The sequence below is a fragment of the Hibiscus syriacus genome, unplaced genomic scaffold (assembly GCF_006381635.1).
Source record: "Hibiscus syriacus cultivar Baekdansim isolate YM2019G1 unplaced genomic scaffold, ASM638163v2 tig00110163_pilon, whole genome shotgun sequence".
In the NCBI taxonomy this organism is placed as follows: Eukaryota; Viridiplantae; Streptophyta; class Magnoliopsida; order Malvales; family Malvaceae; genus Hibiscus; species Hibiscus syriacus.
Window position 1 is genome coordinate 2009539 of NW_024062610.1, and position 27968 is coordinate 2037506.

Here is a 27968-nt window from a genome sequence, read left to right on the forward strand (position 1 = left end):
CATCCTTGGAATGCCTGTAAATGATCAAGATGTATTCTTTAGAACGTTAGACGCGGTATTGACGCGTTTCCAACCTCCTGTTACTTCAACTCTAAAAATGAATGTTGCGAAAGAGTTGAAGGGATTAGGAGCTCCAGAGTTTAGAGGGGAAGCTGATGAAGGTCCTGTTACTGCGGACCTTTGGCTTAATGACGTGAAGGTCATGCTTACGGGACTTCATTGTTCCGATGCGGAGAAGCTGGATGGAGTAATTTCCTTATTGAAAGGACAAGCAAGGATCTGGTGGACCAATGTTACATTGAGAATGTCTAACGCCCAAGTAACTTGGTCATTATTTTTAGAAGAATTAAAGCATAAGTACATTGGAGATCAATTTGTTCGTCAAATGAAGCAAGAGTTCATGAATTTGAAGCAATGTAATCACACTGTATATGAGTACGAGTGTGAATTCAATAAGTTGAGCCGCTTTGCTGTCGAGTTAATTCATACGGAGAAGGATACTTGTGAGTGGTTTGTAGAGGGGTTACATCCTCGGTTGAAGGAAATGTTAATTGTCTTGAATTTATCCTCGTTTCAAGAGGTAGTCAACCGTGCCAAGAGTCTGAAAAGAGCTCAGAACGAGAGGTTTGAAAATTCGAGAGCTCAGATAGTCAAAAGAACGGGTGCTTCTTCGAGTTCCACACCATCAAAAAGGGGCAGAGATGCTAGTTTTTGACCCCATGTTAGATCAGAGTCAGTGTCATCCTCCGCTAGAGGATTAAATCAGATAAGAGGTAGACAAACTCAGTCAGTGGGATGTGGAGCTGGGAGATCTAATTAGAGTCAAGCCAGACAATGCTCACATTGTGGAAAGAATCATTCAAGGATATGCCGATGATTTCTGGAGTTTGCTTTAGATGTGGGGACGCTGGGCATTTTGTTCGGGATTGTCCAATGTTAACCAGTGAAGTTACACAGCCAGAGAGATCTATTTCTGCAGGCCAGAGAGGAAGAGGTAGAGGCAGAGGAAGAAGCCAATCGGAATCCTCTGCTCAACAGGAGATACACTCCACTGCTCGAGTGTACAACTCAAGACCAATGAGGATTGTGATGACCCAGATATTATAACAGGTACCTTTCTATTGTTTGACAAAGGTGTAGTTGTATTGATTGATACGGGGTCTACATATTCATACATTACTAGTAAGTTAGTGAAAGAATTGAACATTGCATTAGAAACTACTAGCAATGAGGTGATAGTGACGAACCCATTAGGGCATAGTGCTCGGATAAATTTGGTGAGCCGAGGGTGTCCCATATAAATTCAGGGAAATGAATTTCCTACTAATTTGATGAAATTACCTTTCGACGAATTTGAAGTGATACTAGGAATGGATTGGTTATATTGTTATTATGCTAATATCGATTGTAGATTGAAAAGAGTAACGCTAAAAAGTCCAGAAGGGGTAGATGTGGTGGTATTTAGTGAAGGGTGGAATCCATTGGCAAATGTAATTTCAGTAATGTCGGCGAAGAAGTTATTGCTACAAGGATGTCAAGGGTTCATTGCTAATGTGCTGGATATTAGAACCAAGAGAAAGGGATTGAAGGAATTACTATAGTCAGAGAATTTCCCGATATTTCCTGTAGAGTTGCCAGGTTTACCTCCAGACAGAGAGGTAGAAATCTAGATTGAGATAATACGGGAACAGCGTCCATTGCAATGGCACCATACATGATGTCTCCAAAAGAGTTGCAAGAATTAAAGATTCAATTACAGGAGTTACTAGACAAAGGGTTTATTAGACCAAGTGTATCACCTTGGGGAGCTCCTGTTCTATTTGTTAAAAAGAAAGATGGATCAATGCGTCTTTGTATCGATTACAGACAGCTCAATAATGTGACCATCAAGAACAAATATCCACTTCCCCGAATTGATGATTTATTTGATCAATTAAAGGAAGCTTCAGTGTTCTCTAAAGTTGATCTACGTTTGGGTTATCATCAATTAAAGATTCAAGAGAAAGACATTTCAAAAATGGCGTTTAGAACAAGATATGGTCACTATGAGTTTATCGTGATGCCGTTTGGAGTTACGAATGCACCCGTTGCTTTTATGGATCTAATGAACAGGATATTCCAACCTTATTTGGATCAGTTTGTTATGGTGTTTATTGATGATATTTTAATATATTCAAAGTCTGAAGAAGAGCATAGTTCACACTTACATATTGTTTTACAAATTTTACGAGACAAGAAGCTTTATGCTAAATTTTCTAAGTGCGAATTTTGGTTGAATGAAGTGACATTCCTTGGACATGTAATTTCTGCAGAAGGAGTTCGAGTGGATCCCCAAAAGATTAAAGCTATTCTGGAGTGAGAAGTTTCAAAGAATGTATCAGAAGTTAGAAGTTTTCTGGGGTTAGCTGGTTATTATCGAAGGTTCGTTAAAAACTTTTCGATCATAGCATTACCCCTAACTAAACTGTTGAAAAAGGAAGTAAAATTTGTTTGGACTCAAGAATGTCAAGAGAGTTTTGAAAAGTTAAAGAAGATTCTTACAGAAGCTCCAGTGTTAGTTCAACCTGAGTCTGGCAAGAACTTTATAGTGTATAGTGATGCGTCTCATAGTGGTTTGGGATGCGTATTAATGCAAGAAGGCAAAGTGGTGGCCTATGTTTCGAGATAACTAAAACCGCACGAGAAGAATTATCCAACACACAACCTAGAGATGGCGGTAGTAGTGTTTGCTTTAAAGATCTGGCGTCACTACTTGTATGGTGAAAAGTGCTACTTGTATACGGATCACAAGAGCTTAAAATACTTGATGACACAATAAGAGTTGAATTTAAGACAAAGAAGATGGGTGAAACTTCTCAAGGATTATGATGTTGTGATTGATTTCCATCCCAGAAAGACAAATGTGGTAGCTGATGCCTTGAGTAGAAAGACATTTGCAGCGTTGCGAACTCTTGATGCTAGATTATCGTTAAGAGAAGATGGTGCAATTTGTACAGAATTGTAACACCCCTAACTCATATCCGACCCGAATACAAGTCTGAGGTGTCACATTAACTTTTCAAACTTTTATTCGTATAAAAGAGTGAGTAATTTAAAAACTTTTATAACATTTAACTTATTCAAAACGATTACAAAACTATTCAGAGCTTATACAATATATCTTTTTGAATACATGCCAACTAGAACTTTATATATTAAAGTATATATTAATCACCTCTTTTCTGATCTGACATTGAGTAAAGAAAACTGACCTGTCTTACTCCACATCGCTCTTTACTCTTCTCCATACCTACGTGTAAATCACTTACACGCTAAGTCATTGACTTAGTAAGTCATATAAACATATAATAAAAACAATAGAACATTTCATATAACAAAGCACATACATGTACAAATATTATCATATAATACCATACATTCTTCCAATCAATACCTATTTCATCTTATGAATATGCATTCTCAACATTTGATCATGACATTTCAATATGCATATATCTATTACACGATAACATATATAATTATATCATGCACATACGAAACTTACCTTCTTGTACCACTTTCACTTTAAATTTTGTTTTTCAATTGCATAGCCCATGTATATTATTGAGAATAGAGGTATGTGAGTGCATTGAGGTTGTGCACTAATGCTGTCACCACAGCTCGTATCAATTCCCTCATGGGGTACCGAACCTTAGTTCAATATTCGTCCCGAATGACTATTATCTATGTCCCGTAGGACTCCTACATCCCGAAGGACTATTATACCCTCGACTCTTGGTATGTCAATTACACCTATAGTTCTCATATCGTATACTATGGGCATTATTCTTAGATTTTATATGTTCATGTACTAATGTCATTTCTCTTGTGATCATGTAGTTCATGTCATTTCTCTTGTGATCATGTAGCTCATGTCATGTTCTCATATCACATATATTCACGTAGATCGTTTCATATGACTCATATCAGTTCTCATATGTTCATATAACCATGCATGTCATGTCGAGTAACATATATCATATGTTGCATTTTCACGTAAGCATGTAACTTATGTAACATATCATCCATCCATTTCTATGTACTAATGCACACCTAGTAATCACATAACATTTTAGAAGTTACATCTTACCATAGTAACTCTATCATTGGCTCATCGCAAGCCAATGTTCATTCAATAACATAAACATAATTTAAATTGCACTCACCTTAGCTTTGCTTTGATTCGATTATAATCCTTCAATTGATCCGGAACGGGATCACGTTCTATATCTACATCATCATACATAGATCTATATTAGTATTGTAACTAATATACTCTAATGGTTCACTCTTTAGACTAAGAGAAAAGTCAATTTCATCTTTTAATGAAGGTATACATCGATGCACTATTGATGCATCGGTGCATAAAAGGTATTCGATGTATTATTATTACTGGGATGCATCGATGCACTCCTTATGCATCGATGCACCAATTGCATTCGATGTTTCATTATTAACGGGATGCATCGATGCACTACTTATGCATCGATGCATGAATTGCATTCGATGCTTTTATTTTAAAAGAGTTCATCGATGCACTATCAATGCATCGATACACCTTCAAACAATTTCTGGATTTTAACCTTAATGCATCGATGCACTCTGCCCAGAATCCTCTTTTTGAACCCGAAAAATCATTCATTTTGGATTAAATCCTTCATGTTTCATCCCCTTTTTCCTTCTTAACTCTAGTACACATACTTAAACCAATATATACTCATTTATTTCATCTTAAACCTTAATATTCTCTCATCTTTATTAACTTCAAGAATCATACCAGATTTTTAACATGTTTTAAATCTAATTATAACACTCCATATCCCTTAATTAGATTGATGACAAGTCAAATTCCTTCTCAAAATTCACTTACAAACTCTTTTCCAGAATTTCCTTTAAAAACTCATTTTCTTTAATCTTTCATAACTTCTTTATCTTTTGATTTTAGAACAACTTAAGCTTTCCATAAGCTTAAGTATTACCTAATGATCAAAACCCACTCTTAAAATTAACAAATAATCAGCTAACAAGGAATCTTACCTTTGCAGGCTTGGCTATTCTCTCTCTCGTACATGAAGAAGAAGAATAAGATGAAGAGAATATATCTTCATCCTTATCCCCTCTAACATATATATCCTTATCATATATATTTTTAATTCATTTATTAGTCAAATGACCATTTTGCCCTATACTTCATTTGATAATTACTAACAACTTTTAGGATTTATTTCCAGATAAATCATTGAACTAATCCATTCTTCTAAATCACCAAATTTCTGAAACTTTACCATTTAGTCACTAACCCATAGTTTGAGATGTTACAAGAATTGACTGTTAAGCCATCATGACTAGATTGAATTAAAGAATTACAAGCTAAAGATGAAAAGTGTTTAAAGAATATCCAACAGATAAGAAATGGAGAGGGTACGGATTATGAGATTAAGTCTGATGAGAATTTGTATTATCAAGAAAGATTGGTAATTCCGGATGATGATGAATTAAAGAATGATTTGTTAACAGAAGCTCATTGTAGTCCATTGACAATGCATCCGGGAGGGAATAAAATGTATATGGATCTCAAGAGTCGATATTGGTGGTCGGGAATGAAGAAAGACATTACGAAATTTGTATCAAAGTGTCTGACTTGTCAACAAGTCAAAGTTGAGCATCAGGTTCCGTCAGGATTGTTACAACCAATTTCAATTCGTCAATGGAAATGGGAAAACATAATGATGGATTTTGTCACGGGGTTGCCTTTAACTCCGAACAAAAGGGATTCAATCTGGGTGATCGTAGATAGATTGACTAAGTCAGCCCATTTTATTTCGGTACGAACTGATTTCTCCATGGATAAGTATGTGGAACTGTATATTAGAGAGATTATACGTTTGCATGGTGTACCTATTTCCATAGCTTCTGATCGAGATCCTAGATTCACATCACGGTTTTGGAAGTCATTACATGGAGCACTGGGAACTCGGTTGAATTTCAGTACAGTGTTTCATCCTCAAACCGATTGTCAATCCGAGCGAACTATTCAAATTCTGGAGGATATGCTAAGAGCTTGTGTCATTGAATTCAAAGGATTGTGGTAAAGGTATTTACCACTTGCTGAATTTGCATACAATAATAGTTATCAGTCAAGCATCAAAATGGCTCCCTATGAAGCTCTATACGGAAGAAGATGTCGTACGCCCTTGAACTGGTATGAACTTAAGGATCGAGAAGTTATTGGTCCTGAGTTGATTCAGAATACGGAAGAAAAAGTTCAAGTAATTCAGAATAATCTGAAAGCTGCATCTGATAGACATAAATCATATGCTGATTTATAAAGGAAAGAGATTGAATTTCAAGTCGGAGATAAAGTGTTCTTGAAAGTGTCTCCGTGGAAGAAAGTGTTGAGGTTTGGACAGAAAGGAAAGTTGAGTCCTCGATTCATTGGACCTTACGAGATTACTAAGAGAGTAGGACCAGTAGCATATCATATAATTTTTCCACCTGAAATGGAAAAGATACACAATGTCTTTCATGTCTCAATGCTTAGGAAATATCGATCTGATCCATCCCACATTGTGACTACTGAAGAAATTGAAGATCGATCAGATTTAACTTATGAGGAAGAACCTGTTCAAATATTAGCTCACGAAGTCAAGCAACTAAGGAACAAGACTATTCCATTGGTTAAAGTCTTGTGGAGGAATCACAAAGTAGATGATGCAACATGGGAACGTGAAGAGGACATGAGGATTAAGTACCCCTACCTCTTTGCATAATGAAAATTCGAGGACGAATTTTCTTAAGGGGGAGAGTTGTAACATCCTCAATATCGGGTTAGTGACTAAATTGTAAAGTCTCAAATTTGGTAGTTAAAATAAAATGAATGAATAGTATAAAGATTTATATGTAAATTATTATGTAGGATGGAATTGAAAAGAATAAGGAATAGAAGGACAATAGAGTAATTGCAAGGAAAAATAATTAAAGAAAGGATAAGTATAGATATAAGGATACACGTGGGTGGAAGGGGAGAAAACACCCAAGGCTTCTAGAGTTCTCTTCTTCTTCTTCTTTCTTCCTTGTGCGTGTGAACCAAAGCAAAGGTAAGATTTCTGATTATTGAATTTCTTGTTAAATTTAATATTGGGTTTTGATTATTAGATGATAACTAAGCTTAAAGAAAGCTTAAGTTATCTTAACATCAAAGGATGATGGAGTTAGGAGAGATTTAAGATTGGAAGTTCTTAAATGAAATCTTGGAATAGAGTTCATAACTAGAATTGAAAGTTAAATTTGACTTGTCATCAATCTAGTTAAGATATACGAAGTGTTAAAAGTGGAATTCAAACATGTTAAATTATTGATGTAATTCTTGAATTTCATATGAAGGATAAATTGGAGGTTTAAGATGAAATAAATGAGTATAAATTGGTTTAAGGATGTGTACTATAGTTAAGAATGAAAAAGAGGATTAAACATGAAGGATTTAATCCAAAATGAATGAATTTTTGGGTTCAAAAAGCGGATTCTGGGAAGAGTGCATCGATGCATATTCATAGTGCATCGATGCATCAAGGTTAAAACCCAAAAGTGTTTGAAGGTGCATCGATGCACTGGTAGTGCATCGATGCACTCTTTTAAAATAAAAAGATCGAATGCAATTAGTGCATCAATGCATCCCATTAATATAAAACATCGAATGCATTTTATGCACCGATGCACAAGTAGTGCATCGATGCATACCTTCATTAAAAGAGGAAATTGGCATTTATCTTAATCTAAAGAGTGAACCATTAGGGTATATTACCTATAATACTGATATAGATCCATGTGTGATTATGTAGATACTAAAAGTAAGCTTATTTCGGAACGATCAAAGGATTAGAATCGAATCAAAGCTAAGGTGAGTGTATACTATATGTATAGTATAATGGAATAAGACTTGTGATAAGTCTAATTCCTATATTGATTTTCATAGTACAATAGTTGTGAACATGCATACATGATAATTATTGTAATACATGCATAAGGCATATATATGTTCATGTGATTGGATAAATGATGTATATATATGAATAGATTCAAATACATATGTGATATGATATGTGATATGAGAACATGACATGAGCTACATGATCACAAGAGAAATGACATGAACTACATGATCACAAGAGAAATGACATGAGTACATGAACATATGAAATATAAGAATAATGCCCATAGTATACGATATGAGAGCTATAGGTGTAATTGACATGCCAAGAGTCGAGGGTATAATAGTCCTTCGGGACGTAGTCCTTCGGGATGTAGTGGTCCTACGGGACATATATGACAGTCTTTCGGGACGAATACTGAACTAAGGTTTGGTGCCCCATGAGGGAATTGATACGAGCAGTGGTGACAGCATTAGTGCACAACCTTTATGTACTCACATACCTCTATTCTCAATAATATACATGGGCAATTGAAATACAAAGTAAAGTGAAAGTGGTACAAGAAGGTAAGTCTTGTACATGCATGATATGATTATATATGTTATTGTGTAATAGATACATGTATATTGAAATGTCATGAAGGAAATGGTAAGAATGCATATTCATGAAGATATTGTTGTATATTCATTTATTGTCTCACTAAGTCTATGACTTAGCGTGTAAGTGATTTATACGTATGTACCAAGAAATAAGAAGATTCAGAATAGCAGTGGCACGAACAACAACATTACTAAGAAGTTAGATCAGAAGTAATTGAGAAAGTATGTATTTTGTTGTGTAATAAGTGGTTAATTACGAGTGCTCTGATCAATTTTGTATTAAGTGGTCTCTTTTATGTACATTAAAGTATTTTGTTTTAATGAAAGTTTTAAATTCCCAAGATTTTTCTTTAAGAATCAAAGTTTGAAAAGTCAATGTGACATCTCGGACTTGTATTCGGGTCGAATATGAGTTAGGGGTGTTACATGTATTGTCTCCGACACATTGCTGCGAACTATCATGGAAGGTACAAGAAGAATGATGAACGTCAATTAATTGTGCGCATGGGTAAGTGAAAGCAAGTTAGTAAGTTATACATTTTTTGATCATTTTAATTTTGCAAAGAAAGCAAGTTAGTAAGTTATACATTTTTTGATCAGGTTACGAACTACTTCCTCGAACGTTTGAATCAATGCTTCAAGATTTGCGGGCGAAGAACGAGGAAGGATATGATTACATCAGCCTCATCGATAAAGAAATGTGGACGAACACATATGATGGTGGATATCGATATGGAAACATGACGACCAACTTGGCTGAGACAATCAATTCAACCTTAAAGGGTGCACGCCGCTTACCTGTAGCGATTTTGGTAAAAACTACATATTTTCATTTGGGGGCGCTTTTTGCAAAGCTCGGGGGACAAGCTCAAACCTGGATGCAAGGCGGTCATGTCTATCACCCTAGATTAGTTGCATATCTACAGAAAAAAATTGCTGCATCAAATGGAATGTCTGTAACAAGCTTCTCAAGAAGGCATGAAATGTTTCGTGTCACAAAGTTGTCGCGATCTCTTCAAGGGATTGAAGCTGTGTCGTTAAGAGTAAATCTAAGGGACAAAATGTACGACTGCGGGTTTTTTCAAGCTCTGAAGTATCCATGCTCTCATGTGACAGCAGCTTGCTCGCATACACGTCAAGACTATAACCATTTTGTGGACCCGTATACCTACTATCTGAAGTTTTTAAGGTATACGAATTTGAGTTTCCCCCATAGGTAATGACAAAGACCCTGATGAGGTTCAAGATTAGCTTCCGATTGTACCAAATCCGAGTTTATTGAGGGAGCGTGGTCGTCCAAAATCCAATCGAATTCATTACGATATGGATATTCGAGAAAGATCTAGACAAGACAGAAGATGTGGCCATTGTAGAAACCCAGGACACACTAGAAAAATATGTCCACTTTTGTTGTCATCAAGTAACAATTGATGAGGAAATGATGTATTTGTTTATCAAATAATAATTCTTGTATTTTAATTTGCATTTACATCAAGTTAATGTCATTCGATAATCGCTGATGAAGATTAAAAAAACGAACACAATCATTAAATTTTATCAAACTAATAACAATTTGGTATTTAAATACAACAAACTTACAATAAAAATTAAATGGTAAATGATAACCAAATTACAATAACTGATATTAAATGGTAATAGACAAAATTAACTGAAATATATTAAAAAAAGTCCAACAAATTTAACAAAATAAAGTAAGTATTAAATGAGAAATAATAAAAAATTACAATTAAACAAAATAAAGTAAATACAAATATAATAAAAAAGATCTATCAATGCCTGTGTCGCGAATGTGTTCCGCAGGGCGGTGGCTGTCGGTCTCGAGGAGGATTTCTTCGTATCACTGGTTCTGACTCCTTGCTGTCATCATCGTCGTCATCGTCATCGTCACCATCGTCATCGTCGTCATCGTCGTCGTCGTCGTCCTGAGCAGGTACATTAGGTTGATGAGGAGCCGATGACGATGAAGCACCTCCATAGAATAAGGACCCTGGAGGTGTATGACTGACTATCCCATCGGCCTGCGAAAACTGTGCAAAACCCAGACATCGCTGAGTGTGAAAACTGTGCAGGAGGTGTCTGTGCTGCGGTCATGGGTGATGAGGCTGAACCCGCCAAATATCAGCATATGAACCCCAAGTTAGATCTGCAAACATAGACCCATAATAACCTCCAGAGGGGTCATCTGTGACGGTGGCGGGGTCATAAAACCAGGTGAAGGCGGCGGCGACGACATTTGGTAATGAAAAGGCGATAGCGGCATCATATATGGATGCGGTGGTTGCTGGGAAGGTCCTACTGGTGCAGCTGAGGATGAACCAGAAACACCTGCTCTCCGTCCACGAGTCGGGGGACGATGGTGCTGTGTCGGTGAACATCTCTATCGATGTCGTGGAAAGGTCTGCCCTCGTGTATCCTCGGGAAGTAGAAACGGTTTCCCGTTACTGTTGAACCACTCATAATAATCCTCAGCATACATCAAGAGGTCATAAAAAATGGGCTCTTTACGGGGAAGACGCCGATGTCGATCCTCCCACAACACGACCCACCCATGATGCCTCACCAGCCAATCTGTATCTGTCTTGCCGCGTCTATCTAAGCTATGCAACTCGTCCATATTGCGAGGTGCTTCTGGAATTGGTTGAAAACAACTAAATTGCCTGAGCACGCGATCAGTGGAGTGCCACTCGACGGTCGCATAACAGGTCAGAGGGACCATCTCCATCCAAACATCTGATGGACCCCTCAACTCAGGTGGGATCACCGCCCTGACATCATCAGTAGAATATGGCACCCATTCAAACTAAAACAAAATAATATATAATTTTTATCAAAATAATAATCTAATTATATAACTATAATCTAAAATCGATTTTTAAACATTAAAATTCATACCTGTGTGTCAGCCTTCTGATCGATTAGCACCCTAATTTTTTCTAAATCATTAGGTAGCTCCTGATGATTTTTCCTATCAGTAGACCACCTATTCAAGAAAAAAACATTGTTATACGCTGTATAAAATTATTAATATACAAAATCAGTTTTATAATTACCTCAGAAGTAGTGGAAATACAAATGGGTTCTTCACAACAGGACATAAAAAGGGCAATCGATACCATGCCCAAGACTGCAGCAGCAGGAGACATCCGCCGATAGCATTACGTCTGTAGTCAGTGGCTCCATACATCTCCCTGTACAACAAAGCCAAAACTACCGAGCCCCAACTGAATGATCCAGAGAGACAAAAGTCGCTAAGATGTCGCAACCACATGAAGTGAACTAGGTTGCGCGATTTGTCCGGCATCAACAACCCTCCTATCAACTGTAGTATGCATGCCCGTGCATACATTTTAACCTCATCCTCAGAGGCGTCTGCGCTCAACTCCCGAAAATTGACATCTAACCAATTTAACGGTATCCTACCTCCGATAAAATTTTCTGGGACACGTCCTAGACTATCCCGACACAAAGTAGTCGCCTAACTAAAAGAAGGAATAAATATGTGGTCTTGTCCAGTATACCAATTCTGCACTTTGTTTGATTCTCTCGTCTCATTGGAATATCACTTTTTGTCACAAAAATTACTTAAACATCTGATTCCAAAATCATTTTTGAATAAGAAAAATACTTTTCTCAGTGATTTTTATTCTCTTTTGGACTTCTTCCCTAGGAAGTGAGCGGTGGCTGGCAACGAGGTAAGCCCCTTACAATAAGAATGTGTCGGTCGGTACTGGTCTTATCTATTGGTATAAATAACTACCTAGTGAGAATGACTTCAGTATGAAGTTTTTTAAGGTAATAAAAAGCTTAAAGATTTGGATGGTGATATAATACATAAAGCCATAATATATTCGTGGTTTTAAGCTGGATGGAATTTCCATATCTTTTTAAGATGGCATATATTGAATAAAAAGATTCTTTTCTGGCTGTGCTATGTCTATTTAATTGTTTAATGGTTGGGCATTGTGAGTGTAAGGCACTAGATTTAACATGTTTCCAAAAACGAAAAGGTTGAAGTGGTTGTCAAGACTGAATCCTTTTGCTGCATGCATATTTGTGAGGTTTTGATCTGCTTCTTTCTTTTTACATGTATTCTGCACCTAGCTGATTATAGATTTTCTGTGAAAATCTTTCACCATTACGGTTGTTTAGATTTCATCATTTCATTACTATAACTCTTCTTTTAAGTAAGTTGCTTAATACAGTTGTTTATGTTTCTTTCAGTGAGTTGCAGTGGTTTCTCTTTTAGAGCGTGTAATTTAGTGGCAGGGATGCAATTTTACCAGCACCAGAAATATATGTGAGCTTTTTCATTTGACAATTGACATTTAAGTAAAGAGCTATGCAAAAGGAGAATAATACAGCTGTGCCATCGTTTGCTACTGCTAGAATTTTATGAGGTTGGTTAATCAAATATGAACATGTTTTTGCTGGGTTCCTTCTTCATGTCTATGGTAATGATTTCTGATGTTGCATTTGTATGCGATACTTTCCATCGCGAGCAAAGGAATTTCCCCCCTCAACCTCATAAAATTAAAACATTCTATAAGGTTGCTCCAGAACCTAAAGCAAATGGTGGGAATATGCTTGTTGATGACCATAACAAATACAAATCAGTTTGGATCCGAACATACTCTACTGTTTGGATGATTGGGGGTTTTGCATTAATTGTGTACATGGGTCATCTCTATATTACAGCTATGGTGGTGGTTATTCAAATATTTATGGCAAAAGAGCTTTTCAATCTACTTAGGAAAGCACATGAAGATAGGCATCTTCTAGGATTTAGGCTATTAAATTGGTTAGATTACTACCCTTATATTCCATATGGCAACCAAGATTTTTGTGCCAATGGAATTACTATTAAAACTTTTTTGCTTTCATCTGATTAGAATGTTATTCGTTTTATGGGCACAGGCACTTCTTTACTGCTATGTTCTTTGTATATGGCCGCCTTCTTTGTAACCTCCTCAGACCGATGCGGATAGCCCGATCCAATTTGGAGTGTCACATTAGGGCCACCAGAGCAACCCACCGAAAAAAATAGCGGAAAATTTAAAACTTTTCTTAAAACATGTAAACTCATAAAATCATTTATGAGTACAAAATAAAAGTTATCAGCATTCGAAATAAAACAGATTTTCAGACTCATATATAAAACAAAATACAATTACATGCCTCTTAATCACATGTACCATACTCTGCGAACAACACTAAAAGAACTCTCTTTACTGAAGTCGATAACTGCACTGATACAATTCTTTTAACCTGAAATGGTGAGTAATAAAGTGAGCTTCGGAAAACTCAGTAATACAAAACTACCATATGATGCTACATGACATGCAGATACATGGGAAACCATAATTTCCTTATTGAATCAGACGTATACCAGTGGGCGGAATAATCTGGGGTTCCATTAGAAGTTCATCGAGTTAAAGCCATGAAGATCATAGTTCATAAGAAGCATTCATAGTATCTCATTTTTATGAGTCGAAAAGGATTGTATAGTGTGTTCCAATCAAAAACAGTGAAAATATATAAATCTTTTTAAAATCATAGCGGAACCCTCCAACCAAACTCCATTATGCAGTTCCCCAGAACTGCGTCCGTAGGGCTTACCCTAAACACACAGCAAAAGGAGCCAACCTAAGAATATACCTTGGGGCCCATGGGCCTACCCAAGGGTATCATTAGGTCCGTAAGGTCTTATCAGCCGAATCAGGGATGTGCCTCCATACTCCAAAATTCTATCCATATAAAAATCCGGTAGAAATCAATTTTAGCCATAAAACGTAATACCTGGACCGTTATCCAGTAATATGTCATTATCGTAATAATGAAATAAATCGTATAACTGATTTCTACCTGTACACCATAAGTAGTCCAATTATTAACTTAAGGGAGTGCCTTGGGGCCTGAGAGCCTACCCAAGGATCACCTTAAGTCCGTAAGGATTTACCAGCTTAATCAGAGTTGTATCTCCATACTCCAGTCTACCCATATAATATCCCAATAAAACAATTCTATTAGTAACCAGTATTATTCATGGTCCATAAAACAATAACCACCATTTTATTCCAGTGAAACAAGAAACCTAATAACACATTTCAGGTATCCATAATTCATAAACCAGTAATTTCATGATTCCATAAATCGGAACAATTCATAGTTTTTGATAAAAACTGAAATCAAATATCACATACCATGTTGCCATGGTTCATAAACCAGTAAATCAATAATTTTGTTAAAACTCATTTTAAAATATATAAAACAGTCATGTAGTACACGTGGAATACACTAGAGTATCCAAGTATTTTCCAGAGGCATTTTATAGTTATCAGTATGGATAACATGAAGCTTGTGCAATTTGATTGGATTACAAGAACAAGGTTCCATTGGAGAGGATTGATTACTAACCGATCTAATCGGACACCTAAAGTTTATACTTAGAATCCCACTATGTTTTCATGTGCATCAGGAAAGTGTTCAAGAACGCCTGGAGTGATTTGAGTTGATAAAAAAATGAAGATTCAAGACATTTACCATTTATAATAATCGATCGAATTATCAAACAACTTTAGAACTGATACTTATCGACTGCTCAATTCATTATCCTTCTATGGCATTAACTCTTTAATACCAAAATGTATATACATAGATCATCTCCAGAATCATTGATGAATATATCCTCCAATAGTCTCTATTTCATTTCCACATTTCACCGGTATTAAGAAATGCTGACGTATTTGATTTTTGGTTCGTTACCATAATAACAATACATTATGCAAGTTCATTAGTGTTCCCAGACTCATCCAAATCACTTATTTAATCCTCAGTCATAAAGATTACTTAATTCCTTTAGCAGTCAAGTTATCTCGGTTACTTCAGAGTTTTTTTTCAGGGTAATCCAGACGTTTCTGAATTGCATATACATATTGTATTTCTGTTCAATTTAATTTGGTCTTCGTGGTTGATTTGTCTAACGAATATACATTTCTTATTATCGAATGTGATCTAAAGTTGAGCTGAGCTGAGTGCTTTCAAAATTATCATCGAACCACACTTGAGAAGACGAACACGCATTCAAGTAACATTTATGCCATTCAGGTACTGACATATTCTTAAGATTGATCAACTCACTTAAGTTGTGTTCCATAACTTCTAAAGGTAGTCCAACACCTATTCTTATTTAGATTCCTTAATTAATCCAAGACATTTACTTAATATAGGCCATAAGGGTATTTTGGTAATTTTGGTGTTCAGTTTTATTCTATTCCTTTCAGAGCTCGAGGATATTCAATCATTCTTGAGCTTGGTGATATTCTTGGGTCATTTCTATTACAAGGGTATTCTGGTCATTCTATAGATCCGATGTATTTCAATAATTTTCTTCCATCATGTCTTATTATTTAATACCAATTTATCATCTATTTTAGTCCCTTCGAACAATTTTGATAAAAGAGCACCCCGATAAATTGTTCTTCAGGTATTTACTCGTAAATCAGATATTTTCGGGTCAAATGCCTACTCAGATTTTTACCAACGGAATATCAAGAATTTTTCTGCACTAAGTCAGGATCTTAACAATCAAATTCGTACTTAATCAAGTTAAGTACAAATCCTCAAAATACTTTCTCATTCAGGGTTAACTCGGACTATTTTACCTCTCAATGGCATTTTCATAATTTCTTAACCAAATAATTTCGATCTTATGGTCAATTGCTTTCCCGAATATTCTCTGATCTTGAAATTATTCCTTAACAAACTTTTAGTATCTTGCGCAAACCCTTTTTGGCGTTAAAAACCAGTTATCTAAATTTTCTAAACAACACTATTATTTCTTATGCACATTTGTAATTATCGGATCAATATGTCTTTTCAGAGTTATTAACCAACTTTCATGGATAATTTTGTCATCCTACAACATAAGGGTATTTTCGTAATTTTACCATACCAGAGTATTCTCATAATTTTCAATCGAAGTACCTTTAACATTTAACCTTTGATGATATAAAATATAAGTTACAAATCTATGGCTGATTTCTTTATCACTACTCACAAACTTGTAATTTAATTCTAACAATTCCTCAATCTCTTATATTAGTCATTCGATCCGTATTCAGTTATAGAATTTCTACCACATTCATCTCGAGTGTATAAATTATTCAACTCCACAAAAGTGACCAACATTATCGTATTCATGCATTTACCAATATCAACATGTTCCATAAAGCATAAAGAGGTAGTAAAGTATTATCTCGATTTTCGTGCAATACTGATCAACCATAAAAATTCCATTCAAAAGCCCTCAATCATGAAATCATCTTCCAATATTTCCTCAGATCCATATTAATAGAAATTACATCAAAAACGGAGCTTAATTCTAAAAAACGGATTGAATCGGATGATAAATCAGTGAAAAACAACTTATCGGGTTCGAATTTGGCGAAACGGACTTCGGATTCAGGACGTCGAAAGCATAAAATATGACTTTTCAAAAATTTGGAATTTTCGATCAAAATCAACGTGTTTGACTGGCAATTTCGAGGTCTTTGGGTCCGAATTTCAAAAAACAGACCGCGGAATCTAATTTGGAACGTCGAAAAATGTTAAGATAGGTATATTCGGTCGAAGTCAAAGATCGTTTAATGCCCGGTCAAAGCCGGTCAAAGTTCTGGTCAACTGTGGACAACGTCGGTCAACAGTCGACCATTTTACACAAATATCACCATAACAGAAATTAATTACTAAATTAGCCACATTCTGCAAATATTTACCAAACTAACACCAGAATTTTACATAAATAGCACTATACAGAAATTAATTACAACCAGACGATGCCCACTCTCGGGGGTGGCGCGTGGGGCGCGTGAACAGTAACACGGTGTCGGAAAATTCTCGAAAAATTTCTAAAAATTATTTTAAGCGATTTTGAGGTACTTACAAAGCTCGGTTCACAATTTTGAACGGCGGAGAGCTCGATTCCGAAACGTCGAAAACTTTGACGGTCTCACCCCTTCACGCACCGGCGACAATGTAGAAACGGAGAACACCGATGGACTCGGAACGATGCAAGGAACACGATGGTGCGGAAGGTGTCATAAACAGATGATCGGATCGTCGTGAATCGACGAAAAACCAACTGAAATCGAGTTATTACCTACGATACTTCCGATTGAAATTAACGACGAACGGCGACGATTCACGACAAAATGTTTGAGGGATTTTGTTCCTCGATCGACAACGAACACGATGGTGGTTTGGGTTCGTCGATCGGAGGTCGGATGACAAGTAGATTAGAGTTGAAAGTTGTTGCCGGGAGAGATTATGAGCATTTTTTTTGCAGAAATACACGGAAAATAGGGTTTATATTATCTCCTAATGAAAAATAGTCAAATCATGAGTTTAACCACTAAACTTCATGTACTTTTTAAAATGGTCTGTCAATTGTGCGATTTTACAATTTAATTCACTGTTTCTTTCAAAATACCAATTAAATATACCACTTTATAATTCCTAAAATTTAGCCCTTAAATTAGGGTATTACATTCTTAGCCAACCATTTGTCAATACTGTAATTTCGGACAAGTTTTTGTATCAGTTTGTTAACGGCCTTATCAAGTATCACATGGCTATCTGCTACTTCTTGTACATTGCAGGTTAGTTAAGCATATTATTTTATGTTTTTGACTTAAAGCATGGAGGAGGAATTATGTCAAGAATTCATCAATTGGTATCTTAAATTTCAATTTTGACCAAATCGGTACTAGATGTTTTCTAATTCTTTAAATATGTTATTTCATCGTATGTATTAAGGTTTTCTTGTTATTTATAGTGATTACACCTTGAATTTCCCTTTCCTGTATTAGTGCATATGACTATTGATATCCTAATTATTATTGTTTGGTTTTTGGGACTAGGTTTTTTGTGGTTTATATCAATTTGGCCAGTATGCATGGACACATATGATTCTGATCGTGGTATTCACACAGTCATCCTTTACTGTGGCCAATATCTTTGAAGGAATTTTCTGGTAATTTTTCTTATTTAGATACCCTTTTCTAAATCCTACCTGCCTAGGTGTACAGTGTACCAGATATGCACATACACGGATGAAAAAGGAAAATAAAGAGTCTAATTATGGTAATTTTTTTTCATTAATACAAATGACTTCCTTGCTTGAGCCCTTACTGAGTAGGTCTCGTGCTCAAACCTGGGCAACTTCTTCCCCTTCCTTTCCCCTTGATAAAAAGAAAGTAAGCTGTTACCTCTTAAGATTTATGCAATTAATTGCATGCTTTTGCTACTTTTGACTGTATTCTCTCCGTACTTATCTTCTCCTTAACCAAAAGTACTTTCTTTTTTCCAGGTTTCTTCTCCCAGCATCACTTATTGTTATCAATGACATTTTTGCTTATATATTTGGTTTCTTCTTTGTAAGAACCCCATTAATCAAATTATCTACTAAGAAAACATGGGAGGGATTTATTGGAGCATCTGTTACAGCTATTATCTCTGCATTTTTGGTGAGCATAGTATTTCCATATTGGAGTTGACTCCATTTTGTTTGTGATAAGGTTATCATTTATTTTATGCCAGTTTCACATCGCTATATGAAAAAATTTCTAGTTATACATGTCTGTAGAATGAATTAATTCCGGTGACTTGCAAATATTCAGGTTAATCAGGATTTTTATGAAAAGATTATTCCTGTGGCAGTCAGTTCTTACTTTTTGCACGTCTGATATATAAATTTTCGCATGACTGACCCTTCTAATTGGTTACACTATGGGGCACACTATTTCTCTATTCATATTTTTTTCTTCTAATTCTCTATGGTACTAACTCAAGGATTCATAATTGACATTTTACATGCCTTTACAAGTTCAATAGACTAAATTTAAGCTGTGAACTAACAGGCATCCTTCCAAATATCAATTGTGAATAATTTATTAAATGTGTTTTCCCCTTTGGCATTCATGTGAAAATTCATCCTGAACCTGTAATCCAAAGATCTAATGCTAATGCTGATTAATGGCGCTGAATCATGTAGATTAGTAACACTTATTTGTATTATTTTTATTGTGCTTCAATAACGGGAGAATGTGTGTAACACCTCAATTTAGGGGCTAAAAATTAAGAAATTATAAAGTGGTGGATTTAATTTGTATTTTAAAAGAAACGGTGGATTAAATTGTAAAAATTCAAAGTTGACAGACCATTTTATGAAGTGTAATAAACTCAGTGGCTAAAATCATAGTTTAACTATTTTTTTTTGGAGATATTATAAACCCATTTCCCCATGTATTTTTGCAGAAACATTTCTAGTTTTCTCTCTCCAACGACTCTTCTTTCAACTTCGATCTACTCGTAGTTCGACCTCCGATTGACGAATCAAAACCACCATCGTGTTCGCTGTCGGTTGAGGAATAAAACCCCTCAAATCTTTCGTCGTGAATCGTTGTCGTTCGTCGTTAATTTCAGTCGGAAGTATTGTCGGTAATAACTCGATTTCAGTTGGTTTTTCATTGATTCACGACGATCCGGTCATCCGTTTATGACATCTCCCGCACCATCGTGTTCCTTGCATCATTTCGAATCCACCGGTGTTCTCCGTTTCTCCGTCGTCGCTGGCGTGTGGAGGGGTGAGACCGTCAAAGTTTTCGATGTTTTGGAATCGAGCTCTCCACCGTTCAAAATTGTGAACCGAGCTTTGTAAGTGCCTCAAAATCGCTTAAAATAATTTTTAGAAATATTTCCGGGAATTTTCCGACACTGTAGCACTGTTCACGCGCCACCCCCGAGTGTGGGCATCGTTTGGGTGATAATTTTATAATTAATTTATGTTTGGGTGCTATTTGTGTAAAATTCGGGTGTTACTTTAGTAAATATTTGCAGAATGTGTCTGATTTGGTAATTAATTTATATTAGAGTGATATTTGTGTAAAATGGTCGAATGTTGACTGTTCCTATGTTGATCGTTGACCGGCGTTGACCATAGTTGACTAAAACTTTGATTGGCTTTGACCGGGTATTAAACGACCGTTGACTTTGACCGAGTATACCTATCCTGACGTTTTTCGACGTTCCAAATCCGAATCCGCACTTCGTTTTTCGAAATTCAGACCCAAAGGCCTCGAAATTGCCACTCAAACCCGTTGACTTCGATTTTGACCGAAAATTTCAAATTTTTGAAAAGTCATATTTTATGTTTTCGACGTCCTGAATCCGAATCTGAAGTCCGTTTCGCCAAATTCGAACCCGGTAAGCTGTTTTTGACTGATTTATCACCCGATTCGATCCGTTTATCGCAATTAAGCTCCGTTTTTTTTATGTAATTTCTGTTGATATGGATCCGAGGAAATATTGGAAGATGATTTCAAGATCAAGGGCGTTCGAATGGAATTTAATGGTCGATCAGTATTATACGAAAATCGAGGTAATACTTTGCTACCTCTTTATGCTTTATGGAACATGTTGATATTGGTAAATGCATGAATAAGATAACGTTGATCACTTTTGTGGACTTGAATAATTTATACACTCGATATGAATGTGGTAGAAATTCTGTAACTGAATACGAATCGAATGACTAATATAAGAGATTGATGAATTGTTAGAATTAAATTACAAGTTTGTGATTGGTGATAAAGAAATCAGCCCTGGATTTGTAACTTGTATTTTATATCATCAAAGGTTAAATGTTAAAGGTACTTGGATGGAAAATTATGAGAATACTCTGGTAGGGTAAAATTACAAAAATACCCTTATGTTGTAGGATGACAAGAATTGTCCCTAGAAGTTGGTTAATAACTCTGAAAAGACATATTGATCCGATATAATTACAGATGTGCATAAAAAATGCTAGTTTTGCTTGGAAAATTTGGATAACTGGTTTTTAATGCCAAAAAGGGTTTGCGCAATATGCTAGAAGTTTGTTAAGGAATAATTTCAAGATCAAAGAATGTTCGGCAAAGCAATTGATCATAGGATCTTTAAACTATAATTATTTTCGTTAAGAGCTAATATCGAAATTATCTGGTTAGGAAATTATGAAAATGCCCTTGAGAGGTAAAATAATTCGAGTTGACCCTGAATGAGTAAGTACTTTGAGGATTTGTACTTAACTCGATTAAGTAATTATTTGATTGTTAAGATCCTGACTTAGTGTAGAAAATTCTTGATATTCCGTTGGTAAAAATCTAAGAAGGGACTTGACCCGAAAATATCCGAGTTAAGAGTAAATACCTGAAGAACAATTTATCAGGGTGCTCTTTTATCAGAATTGTTCGAAGGGATTGAAATTGATGATAAATTGGAATTAAATAATAAGACATGATAGAAGGAAATGATTGAAATACATCAGATCTGTAGAATAACTAGAATACCCCTGTAATGAAAATAACCCAAGAATATCACCAAGCTCAGGAATGATTGGATATCCTCGAGCTCTGAAAAGAATGGAATGAAACTGAGCACCAGAATGACCAAAATACCCTTATGACCTAAAATTAGTTGAAGTGTTGGATTAATTAAGGAATCCAAATAAACATGGATGTGGTACTGCTCTTAAAAGTTATGGATCACATATTAAGCCGAGCAATCAATGCTAGTGTATATATCAGTACCTAAAATGTATAGATGTTACTTGAATGCGTGTTCGTCTTCTCAAGTGTGGTTCGATGATAATTTTGAAAGTACTCAGCTCAACTCAACTCTAGGTCGCATTCGATAATAAGAAATGGATATTTGTTAGACAAATCAACCATGAAGACCAAATTAAATTAAACGGAAGTACAATATGTATCTGAAATTCAGAAACGTCTGGATTATTTAGAAAGCTCTGAAGTAACCGGGATAGACTTGACTGATAAACGAAATGAGTAACCTCAATGAGTGAAGATTAAATAGGTGATTAGATGAGTTTGGGAACACTGTTGAACTTACATGTTGAATTATCCTTATGGGTCATAAAACATGAATCAAGTATGTATGTATTTCCTGATATCGTTGAAATATGGAAATGAAATAAAGACTATTGGAAGATCAATTCATCGATGATTACGAAGATGATTTATAGATAAGAATTGTTGATATTAAAGAGTAAATACTCTGAAAAGGCAGTAAATTGACGGGTCGACATGCATTACTGAGAGATTGTTCAGTTCGAATTGTTCGATAAACCGATCGATTAACATGGATTGTAAATGTCTTGAAGCTTCATTTCTCCTTTATTAGCTCAAATCACTCTGGGCATTCTGGAACACTTTCCTGATGCACCCAAAAATATAATGAGATTCTAAAGTATCAACCTTAAATGTCTGGCTAGATCGGTTAGTAATCGATTCTCCTCAATAGAACCTTGTTCCTATAATTCGATCAAATTGCTCGAGTTTCATGTTGTCCTTATTGATAACGATAAATGCCTCTGAAAAATATACGTGGATACTCTAGTGTGTTCCAAATGAATTACATGACGGTTTTATATGTTTTGAAATGAGTTTAGTACAAGTATTGATTTACTGGTTTATGAACCATGGCAACATGGTAAGTGATTTATGATTATGGTTTTATCGAAAATATAAATTGTTTCTAATTTATGGAATCATAGAAACTACTGGTTTATGAATTATGGTTTTATGTTTCACTGGTTATACTCGAACTATTTTACTGGATATTATATGGGTAGACTGGAGGTACAACTCTGATCAAACTGGAAATTTCTTATGGACCTAAGGGGATCTTTGGGTAGGCTTTCAGGCCCAAGGTACTCCATTGGGTTAATCATTTGACTACTTATGGTGTACATGTGGAAATTTGATATATGATTTATTTCATGATCACGGATATGACATATTACTGGATCACGATCCAGGTATTACGATTTACAGATAAAACTGATTTCTACTGGATTTTTATATGGATAGGAATCTGGAGTATAGAGGCACAGCCCTGATCCGGCTGTAAGTCATTACGGACCTAAGGATATCTTGGGTAGGCCCCAAGGTATACCTTAGGTTGGTTCCTTTTGCTGTGTGCATAAGGTAACCCTACGGACCTAAGGATATCTTGGGTAGGCCCCAAGGCATATCTTTAGGTTGGTTCCCTTTTGCTGTGTGCATAAGGTAACCCTACGGACCTAAGGATATATTGGGTAGGCCCTAAGGTATATCCTTAGGTTGGTTCCTTAATTGTGTGCTTAAGGTAACCCTACGGATCTAAGGATGTCCTTGGGTAGATCCAAGGTATATCCTTAGGTTGGCTCCCCTTTTTGCTGTGTGCTGAGGGCAAGCCCTATGGATGCAGTTCTGGGGAACTGCATAATGGAGTTTGGTTGGGGGTTCAACTATAGTTTTAAAAGATTTATATATTTTCATCGGTTTTGATTGGAACACACTACATCCTATTTGATCTCCTGAAAAATGTCATACTTTGAATGCTTCCTATGAATTGTGATTTTCATGGCTTCAACTTGATGAACTACTGATGGAACCCTAGATTATTCCTCAACGGGTATACGTTTGATTCAATAAAGAAATTATATAGCTTTTCATTTATCTGCATGTCATATAGCATCATCTGGTAGTTCTGTATTACTGAGCTTTCCGAAGCTCACTCTATTACTCACTATTGCAGGATAAAAGAATTGTACCAGTGCAACTATCGATATCAATAAAGGAGTTCTTTCGACGTTGCTTTCAAAGGATGGTACATGTGATTAGGGGGCATGTAGATTGTATTTTATTTTATATCTGAGTATGAAAATCCTGTTTTATTTCTGAATAATAATAAATCATTTTATGAGTTACATGTTTTGACAAAAGTTTTCAAAATTTCGTGATTTTTACAGTGGGTCGCTCCGGTGGCCCTAATGTGACACTCCAGATTGGATCGGACTATCCGCATCGGTCTGAGGGGTTTACAATGTGCCTTTGGTGGAACTGGGATTTTGTTTTGTGTTATGTGCCCGTGGTTTTATGAATAGTTTTTCATTCTGTATGTTTTCATAAACATGGAGTGAATTTTTCCATATGCAGCTTGCAAATATCTTGGGTCATTTCCACTGATTAACTTGTCCAAGAAAGGTAATTATTGGATTCAGAAAATTATTTGATCCTTCAAGAAGCATGTTTATTCCTTTTCCTGAAAACTTAGAACACGAGGATGATGCTTGCAGGATTTATCAACTGGTTTGCTTCAATGTGACCAGGGTCCATTATTTTAGCCAGAGAATTATATTTTACCACAATGGATTTCGAAAAGGGTGAGCTTAATTTTATTGTCTCTGGATTTAGTGTCCTAATAATTCGTTTTTGATTGATAAGATTTGATTTTTTTGGAAGAAACGGTTACACTTTTAAGTTTCCAATAAAAAAATCACTTTAAATTTCTAGTCTGATGGTTCTGAACTCCATGTTTAAAGGGGAAGAAAAGAGCAGATGTTTGAATTGTGATGGACAGTCAACTTTTTGTAGTGCTTGAATCTTTTGAATTGTCTCTGAATTTAAATTTCTAGTTATAGATCACGTAGCCTTTAAAAAATCTTTAGTGTACTCATCAACGCCGGTTGATGGTTATCACCTCAGCTCAAAGTACTTGGGTCTTTCAATTCTTGTAGCAGAATTTTGAGGCTGGAAACTTTATTAAAAATTAATATGGTTGCCGATGGTTCGGATATGTTGGAAAGTCAGTTACCTCGTCAAAAACTCGAAATGCTATTGTGTAAGCTACAATGCTCCATCAATAGTCATACATTTTGTTTGCAGTTTCCTTGGAAAGAGATCTCCATTTTGCCTGTTCAGCGGCATGATTTATGCTTTGGTTTGTTTGCATCAATTATAGCACCTTTTGGGGGATTTTTTGCGAGTGGTTTTAAAAGAGCTTTTAAGATCAAGGTGCCAACTCCTTCCTGTTTTCTTTTCTATTTTCTGCATAGCTTCTGATGAAGTATATTACGTCACTTCCCACTTTTTTCATAATGGAATAGGATTTTGGTGATAATATTCCTGAGCATGGTGGATTTACAGATAGAATGGATTGCCATGTGAGAAAATTGAGGCTTTTTATCTTAGTTCGACATTTTTAATTAAATGCCGTGTCTTTATATGTAAGCTAAAGATATTATATTTTGCTGTTACAACGGAAAAGGGAAAAAAGTGAGAAACAAATGAGTGGAAAGATGGATCTCGAATTCTTTTACTTATTTATATCCTTAGGGCGTTTGTTAAGTGGTAAAAGTCTTCAATGGACCGACATTTTGTTAGGATGTTGCTTCTAATGTTCTATGCTGCTCTGATTTTTTGGTCATTTAATGTAGATGGTGATGGCAGTATTTGCATATATCTATCACCAGTCGTTTGTTAGGCGTGAAGGCATCTCGGTTGAAATGATCTTGGACCAGGTAAATTTATAGTATATCATGCTTAGTTGTTCTCCAGTCCATTACCATAAAATAAATGATCTTAGAAGTAAACCTATTACCAATTACCTAGTGCTAATCACCATGCAGATATTGAAAAACCTTACATTTGAAGAGCAGCAAAATCTTCTTATGAAGCTGGGGCAAATCTTGCAGGAAAGACTTGAACATTCTTGAATATATGTGAGCATAATTCTGTACAAACTACGATCTCGTACTTTCTGCAGAATGTACTGCTTGCCTATAATGGTTTGAAATTGTAACAACAAAAGAAGGAAAAGAAAATATTTGTATATGATCTTTGTTGTGTTTCATGTTTTTCTCCATTCAAATATTTTTTAGGCAGAATATATTATTTCTGCCCTGACTATGCATAGTATATGTTAGCCCAATTATTAATTGCCTAATTACCAATTATTCACTGCCTTTTCAATAATCATCATATGTATGCCAGTTCTCATTGTTTTTCAAATGCAAAATTGGATGCCAAGTAGTGGTTGGGGACGATTTGCTTCTTCATTTGAGGATGTCAGATCTGAAGATGATATTGCTCTTTCGTGTTGAGGAGATTTAGCTATCTTTAGATGGTTTGCTCTTGCTCTTTCATTTGAGGATGCTATGTTCTCCAGATGGATGGAAAAGGCATGCATAAACACAAAATGATGGTAGAAATCAAAACCCAATTAGTTTATTTTTCTAAAAAAACAATTGGTTTATTAAATAGTGGACATAATACTTCATTTCAGTCTTCATCAACAACAACAACAACAAAACTCTACCCTCCTGACCGCATCTGACGGTTGTCGCCTAAGGACATGTCCAAACCACCGTAGTCTTCTCTCCCTCAATTTTTTGGATACAGGCACCACCTTCAAGGACATCCTAATTGCAGAGTTTGGTGTCATGTCCCATAAAGTCCTATCACATGACCATCGAAGCATTCTCATTTCTGCTGCCTCCATCCTCCTTACATGATCCTTCTTGATTGCCCAACATTCTAATCCATACAACAGAGCTGGTCTTATTGTCATTCTATAAAATTTTCCCTTAAGTTTTATAGGCACCTTCTTGTCACACAAAACTCCAGTAGCAGCCCTCCACTTTATCCATCCCGCCTTTATACGATGTGTAACATCTTCATCTACACCCCCATCTTTATATATCATAGACCCTAGGTACTTGAAACAATCCTTTGAGGGGAAAGCGTGTCCTTCTATGCATACTTCTACATCTCCATCATTTTGGTTCCCACTGAAGTTTGAACATAAATACTTTGTCTTTTCAATATTGATCCTTAGATCTTTTTCTTCCAAAGCAGTCTTCCAGGTAGCCACTCTACTATTTAGCACAGTTTTTGTTTCAACAACTAGGACAATGTCGTCAGCAAAAAGCATACACCATGGAACACCGTCTGGTGTCGCACAATAGATGTCGTCCATAATCAAGGCAAAGATGTAAGGGCTAAGAGATGACCCCTGGTGGAGGCCGATTTCCACCGGGAAAGCCTCGATGTCACCAACTATAGTCCTGACGTATGTAGTAGATCTACAGTACATATCACGAATCGCCCGGATATAAGCAGTTGGGATCTGTCTCGTTTCTAAGGTCTTCCAAATCGTATCGCGGGGAACGCTATCATACGCCTTCTCAAGGTCAATGAACGCCATATGAATATATCTATTTTTTCCCTATATTTCTCCATAAGCCGTCGAAGAAGATGAATCACCTCCGTAGTAGACCTGCCTGGCATAAAGCCAAATTGGTTTTCCAAAACCCTAGTAACATGTCTCAACCTAGCCTCTATCACTCTTTCCCATAGCTTCATGGTATGACTGAGTAGTTTAATACCTCTGTAGTTACCACAACGTTGGGGATCTACTTTATTCTTATAGATTGGTATCACCGTAGATTCTCTCCACTCCTCTGGCATCTTGGCAGTCTCTAAAATAATATTAAAGATGTTGG

The 27968-nt window shown here is 35.9% G+C and overlaps 1 long non-coding RNA gene and 1 pseudogene across 3 annotated transcripts; both read left to right on the top strand.

The window, feature by feature from the left end:
* Nucleotides 1-12979: 12979 nt before the first annotated feature.
* LOC120216804 lies at nt 12980-19329 on the top strand (annotated as a pseudogene).
* Nucleotides 19330-24530: 5201 nt separating this feature from the next.
* On the top strand, nt 24531-25595 carry LOC120216739. 3 transcript variants are annotated; one of them, XR_005525080.1, is made up of 4 exons: nt 24531-24669; nt 24748-24848; nt 25351-25479; nt 25572-25595. It is a non-coding gene; the product is annotated as an uncharacterized LOC120216739 (long non-coding RNA). The 3 variants fall into 3 exon arrangements; XR_005525079.1 differs by having other exon boundaries at nt 24762-24848; XR_005525078.1 differs by having other exon boundaries at nt 24531-24848.
* Nucleotides 25596-27968: the final 2373 nt, after the last annotated feature.